A 7,326-nucleotide genomic window follows, 5' to 3' on the forward strand; every position below is an offset into this window, starting at 1 on the left:
CTGTTTGTCCTGTGTTCAGAAACATACCCATTGTAGCCCCAATCTGCTTACTGGACACATGGCTAGGCCTATAATGGAGGGAACACCCTTTGGCTTTCAGGGCCCAACTGAATAATTCCCAGGCCCCATTGCTCACTTGTGCAGAAAATAAATTAAAATTGACTCCACAATTGAATCCCCCATCCCCTTTTTGGCGTTCCTTAAGTTTTAGATAAAAGTAATAATGTAAACTGTGTGGTATGTCCGAACACAGGGGTAATTACGAAGCCTGGTTGGGATGGGCACATAGGGCAATAAGATTGGGCATCCCTCCTCCCATGCTTACTGCCAACCCAACACTTTTTTGGAGAGGTATTTCTTGACCTCAATGGGGTGTAGAAAGTGGCGCTTTGTGAGAATTTATAAGTTTGCTGAGGTGCGGCGGGCTCACACAGAAGGCGCTCAACGAGCTGCTCCGGGAACTGCAGGAAGGTGAGCGTTCCTCGGGACTTCTTGTAAAGTACGTAGGCATTATACGTAGTGATCACTACCTTTATATGCCATTAGATAACGGCAATCATGCGACTGGATACCATTCACTGGAGCCTTTGGTTACTGCTCCAGAATCTAGACTCTTTGGTAGCCCGGAGCAAGATTTTAAAATTTCCGAGGCCCTCCTGGGTTCCAAGCATGTGCGCAGCTATTTTGTAGACGCCACGCATGCACAGAAACATGGGAAAAGCCCTTGCAGGAGGAGAATGTTGCGGGACATTGCAGAGGCCTTAGGTGAGTAGTTTCATCTCTCCTTACGGCTCGAATCTAAGTTTTTGTTGAACAATGTTGTTTAACATGGAAAGTAGAATGGAGGTCCACCACTGAGGATCTCTCAAGATTAGCTAGAATGGACAGCAGCTCCAAAGGCCCTGGGGCATCCATGGGTTTGGGTGTTTTTACATGGGATGATGTGTCAAGCACAGATGCCAAACAGGTCGTCCCAACGATGATCGCTCCTTTGCTTTTACCCAGGAACGATCACTGTTCGTGAATGAAGGGAGACCAATCCAAATGACGAACAAGAAGCGAACGACTTCTTGTTCGTCATTCAGTCGGGGCGTGCCTTTACACTGAATGATAATCATTCAGATTCTCTTCTGCTGGATCGCCAGAATCCAAACGATTATCGGCCGGTGGAAAAGAACCCTTATGTAACAATGGCTCATTTATTTTGTTCCTCCTAAAACTTTGAATGACAATTGTTCAGCAATGGTCCAGCATAAAGAAAGGGTAAATACTGCTTGGGAATCCGAACCTCATACCAGAAATGACTCCACAGACCAAAACATCTTCTCTATCCTTTCTAGTATTACTCTACAAGGTTTACCTGGAAAAGTTTGCAATGTGGAGAATAATGAGTCATACAGATAACACAAAAAGTAAAGTTCAGGGAAAACACCAAGATCCTGGGCGGAACAAGAAGCATCTTCTTAGTCCTCTGGCTGCCCCGACCATCTGTATTTCACAGCCATGGAGCATATCAGATGCCTGTAACATGCTTTATGGAGCGCGCAGAAAGCTGTTCTAGGGCCAGGAGGTGGATTTCTGGCATCCAACGAAACAAACTGTCTCTCATCCACATGACGTAGATTATTTAACCCACTAGGAGAACATGAAATGCACCATCGTGACAAAAGTCATGGGAACTAATATTTTTCAAAGAAAGAAGCCCCAGAATGTGCAGAAACAACAATTAATTTCATACTATTCTTTTTTTATTGGGATATAGACTGCATTTTTTTCTAGTATGTTTTTCAGGAACTGATGTTGTGCAGGACCTTCCACAAGCGGATGAAAGACGTTGGGATGTCAAGCTATTCCATCTGGATAGCACCCTCATCTCCGTGGTATCTGTAGATGCAGGATCTCAGGTGCAGATGGACCTCTTCACCACATCTCAAATACTCGATTGGGCTCACGTTGGGCGAATGTGCAGGCTACCCCATTTGTATCAACTCTCCAGAATGCTCCTTAAACCAACTTGAGCCCGATCACATGTTGCATTACCTCATTAGTGTGAAGTCCACAAAGGGCTGCAAACGGTCACCAAGTAGTGAAATGTATCAGGCATGGTCAATGACGTCCTTATGTGAGTGGACCCAACCAAGGCCATGAGAACACACAAGTATAGAACCACCATCAGTGTGCAGTGCCTTGTTGACAACTGGGATCTGTGCCACACATCAACTCTACTATCAGCACGAAACAAGTGGTACCGTGACTCATCAGACCATCGTAGTTGTCAGTCCTCTAGACGTCAGTTATGAATCGCACAAGCCCAGATGAGGTGCTGTGTCTTGTGGCGGGTCTTCTACATGTGGGGCCTCCTGCATTGAATGCGGATGAGATTTATGCCAAAGCCGCTTGTCTATTCGCACGGACAACTCTAGCCAGATACCGCTGGTCATGACCATTAAGCACCCGTGGGTGGCCCCCGTGCTGTCCACTGTGGGTGGTAATGCCTTCAATACCAGTACATACACGACACTGTGGATCAAGGAACATTAGATGCCCACACAACTTTAGAAATGGGATGCCCCATCAGTCTGGCACCCACTGTCACACCTTACTCTCAAACTCCAATAATAATACTTCACATTGCCTCACCATGAGCCGATGGTCAACTCACTCACAAAATAACGTCTCCCACCTTTACAGGTGTGGGCGTTCTGAGCATCACCAGAAGCAACATCACTTCGTCATCAATTTACATATTGCTATCCCATGACTTTTGGCAGGTCAGTGTGAAGAAAAAGAAAAAAGCCATCACATGGTACAACGTTGCTGATTACAGGATGTCAGGCGCCTGCTGTTCCTAATGCAGCGATCGTTCAGAGTACATAACTAAAATGCTAGGCAAACATTCCATGTAGGACTCCAAAAAGCTGGGTAACAACACCCATGTGAGCTGCTAAATTAGTTGTCACTCATCCAATTCCAAAAACAGGCATGATCAAAACAAGCTGATGAGAGATTTTGCAGATTTGCGGGGTTTTTATAAGGAAATATGGCAGCTTTCTTCCCAAACCAGCAACACTCCTGCCTACAGGTTGGTTGTGGTATTGCAGCTTTGCCTCCATTCACCAGCAGCAGCCTACAGACAAGAAGTGTCGCCATTTCAGCTTTTATTTCCACTCTTTAAAATAAATAAATCTTGGTATTTGTATAGCGCCAACTTATTCCGCAGCGCTTTCAGGTAATTATTACTTATTACCCCCCACCAAGCTGGGTTGTCATTTTACCAACCTCGGAAGGATGAAAGGCTGAGTCAACCTTGAGCCGGCTACCTGAATCAAGCGGGGATTGAACTTGCAACCTTCAGGACGTAGTTGAGAGCTCACACTCTGAATTTTAAATATAGCGAGACGTTCCCCAACCGTGAGAAAATGAGTTCTCTTGTATATCTTTCTGCTTGGGCCCACCCGACTGTGAAACCCATCTGGGACCACACGGGCCGATTACCATTGGAATGTCCGCAGCGAGCGTTCCGCTGCAGATCAGCACCATTTGGTGCAGGTTTTAACGCAAACTCCTGTGTGGAATTCACCCCCTCATTGAGGAGAGGCGAAATCCGCAGCGGAGATGGTGATAAAACCGATATGCTGCGTAATGGAATTCCAAACCGTAAGTCGATTTCCGCATGGGTTTAGTTTGAGTTATTTCAAAATCTCGTCCGCTTTGCTGCTACTGTAAATGCCGTGAAACCTGCGCACGGAAATTCCACCCCCGTGTGGACCCCACCTAAAACAAAGCTTTTCAGCAATTCAAGTGACCTTCAGGTCCTGGGCAAACAAAGATGGCCGCACCACTTTAACTACCTGATGCATTAGCATGAAGGCTTAGTCAGATGTCCGTAGGCGTGACTACGCTGGGCAGCACGGGGTATAGTTGGGCTTGAATGAGGGAGTTTTTTTTCTCCCTTACCAACAGTTCAAACTCCGCACCAGAGTGCAGAAGAGCTTTTTTTTTTTTCAAAGAGGCAGGAAGACAGCGGCTGCCCGATCTCTAAAGCATGGGGTATTTACTACGTGCAGGAAAGAGAGAGCCGGGAACAGGGGTGGTGAAAACGAAACCACTGAAATTCCATAGAGATCAGTGGTTTCGTTTTGTTCTGTTCTACGGCTGTGATTATCAGGGCCATATAAGGGCCGAAGACCGCGCTTGTCTGAATCCGCCCTAAGAGCCCTTTTACGCGAGTGCCATAAATCGTTCCGATCCAGCAGGAATCAGAACGACTATCATTGGGTGTAAAGGCATTCATTGGGTGTAAAAGCATTCCCCTGACTGAACGAGAATTCGTTCACTTCTCTGCGAAGAGAAAACTGAACATATCGGCCCGTGTGAACAGGCAGTTGGTCACTCAGGAACAACTGCCTGTTTACTGAGAATAGAGGCAGGTGGGTAGAACGCTCCTTGGCCCTCTCAGTCTCCATTCACAGGAACGATCAGTTAGACCGTCCCAACAGATCGTCCCGTGTAAACGGGCCCTGAGACACTACACACTGTTGTAGATCTGACTGGCCAGTTCTGCGCACATGTAGTGTCTTAGACAACCAATGCACCGTGTGCATCAGGCAGTCAGAGAAGCGGTGCAGCCATCTTTGTCCAAGACTGAAGGGTCACTTTAATGTTACCGTAAAGTGCCGGCGCACCATGAATGCGGATCTGCGCCCAACTGTCTAAACATTAGTCCCATGTATATAGTCGTTCACTTGGCATTTCACTGTTAGAGCTTAAACACACAACCGCGTCTGCAGAGCTTTTTTTTTCATGAAAATCACAGCCGTAAAAACTGGATCAACTAAACTGTTGATTTTAATGGTTTACTTTTCACTTGCGCGATTCTCAAGAATACTACGCGTGGGTAAACAGAGGTCTTGCTGTATCTTTCAGCTTTTTTTTTTCTTAAAGGGGTTGTCCCGCGCCGAAACGTTTTTTTGTTTTTTTTTTAACCCCCCCCCCCCCCCCGTTCGGCGCGAGACAACCCCGATGCAGGGGTTAAAAAAACAACCCGCACAGCGCTTACCTGAATCCCGGCGGTCCGGCGTCTTCATACTCACCTGCTGAAGATGGCCGCCGGGATCCTCTGTCTCCGTGGACCGCAGGGCTTCTGTGCGGTCCATTGCCGATTCCAGCCTCCTGATTGGCTGGAATCGGCACGTGACGGGGCGGAGCTACACGGAGCCCCATAGAGAACAGGAGAAGACCTGGACTGCGCAAGCGCGGCTAATTTGGCCATCGGAGGCCGAAAATTAGTTGGCTCCATGGGAACGAGGACGCCAGCAACGGAGCAGGTAAGTGAAAAACTTTTTATAACTTCTGTATGGCTCATAATTAATGCACAATGTACATTACAAAGTGCATTAATATGGCCATACAGAAGTGTATAGACCCACTTGCTGCCGCGGGACAACCCCTTTAAGTGCAATAGCACAGAGTTTGAATAGTTAAAAAAAACACGATTTCACTGGTTTGTGCGTAAAAACATTCTGTTGCAGAGAATGCGTTTACGCATGCGCTGTGTGTTTAACCCCTTTAACTACATGCACTGAAAAAACATTTTTCTTCTTTACAACTTTTAACCAGCTGCTGTTGACAGATCTGATATTCTTATGTCGCCGTTTGGTGATTTAGGCCCCTTTCACACGGGCGACAGCGATTTTGCTGCAAGAAAATGTGTGTTTCTTCCCGCGATCTTTCAGCGATATCGCTGCTTTTTTGTGAGAATAACCCTGCACGGCGGCCGCTTGTAATAAAATCCAAAGATTTTTTATTGTGAAAGTCAATAGGACTTTCTAATGTTGAAAAAACGTATTACACCAAAAATCGCAAGTTCGTGCGACGCAATAAACAAGGAGACTTAAAGGGGTTGTCTCGCGGCAGCAAGTGGGGGTATACACTTCTGTATGGCCATATTAATGCACTTTGTAATGTACATCGTGCATTAAATATGAGCCATACAGAAGTTATTCACTTACCCCCTCCGGTGTTGGCGTCCCCGTCTCCATGGCGCCGACCGAAGCCTTCTTCTGCCTGGATTAGACGTGCTTGCGCTGTCTGCTTCTTCTGTCCCGCTGAAGGGGCCGCTCCGGCGTACTCGCGCCGCACAGGTCTTCTGCGCATGCGACAGAAGAAGGCAGACTGCGCAAGCGCGTCTAATCCAGGCAGAAGGCGGCTTCGGTCGGCGCCATGGAGACGGGGACGCCAACACCGGAGGGGGTAAGTGTATAACTTCTGTATGGCCAATATTTAATGCGCGATGTACATTACAAAGTGCATTAATATGGCCATACAGAAGTGCTGAACCCCACTTGCTTTCGCGGGACAACCCCTTTAATGAGGAAACATGGGCTACAAAAAAAAAACACCACAAACTATAAAACACGCCGCAATTTTTTTCCCATAAGATAGCATTAGAGAAAACACTGCTAATATGGGCTTCACATACCTGCGTTTTCTCGCGCTGTCGCATCGCAGCAAAAAATAAATAAATAAATAAATACAAACGATTTTCACCCGTGTGAAGGGAGCTTTAGACGGAAAAATGTGTCCTGACCCTCAGATAATGAGTCAAGCTACTTTGGGTGTTCCTACAAAATCACATAGTATGAAGATAACTTATAAGGCAGGTCGGCGGCTCCGTCGCAGATCCGGACCAAAATACCGTGGCGAAAAAAAAACAAAAAACAAACGCTGCGTGTAGCGCTTTTTCTTCTGTTCACAAGCTGGGCAGCTGTGAGGAAGGCGGGCGGACCCCATTATAGTCAGTGGGGTCTCTCTGGCACTGTTCGGTACTGTCCAGAGGCAAAAAGCCGTTCAGCAACGGGGATTCCCCTTTCCTGCTCCCCAAATGCAGCAGGAAACCAGAATCCCCATTGCAGGTGTGAAAACACCCTTAGATCAGCAGCCAGCCTGCTTGTTGACAGTCTCCTATAGTAAAACGTGAACCAGAGAGTAGAAGGCGAGTAAGAGAAGCAAAATGAAGACAGTTATTATATTTATCAATATATTGATTCCTTACAGAAAAAATCTAAATAAAAACTTCTATAGGTGGCTGATCCCCCTTATAAAGTCACATTCAGTATTTGTGGCACAGCTCTTTGGTGATAGCCCACAGGATGATAGGTTGTCGTCAGCGACTTCGAAAGCTGAACTGTTAAAAGTTAAAAAAATAAAATAAAAATATTAGATACCCTTTCACAGTGGTGACTTAAATTAAAAGATACAATTTTTATTTAGAACTTGTTAAAATACACACATAGGGGCACAACACATAAAAAAAAAAAAAAAAAT

The sequence above is a fragment of the Eleutherodactylus coqui genome, chromosome 6 (genome assembly GCF_035609145.1).
Source record: "Eleutherodactylus coqui strain aEleCoq1 chromosome 6, aEleCoq1.hap1, whole genome shotgun sequence".
NCBI classification, from domain to species: Eukaryota; Metazoa; Chordata; class Amphibia; order Anura; family Eleutherodactylidae; genus Eleutherodactylus; species Eleutherodactylus coqui.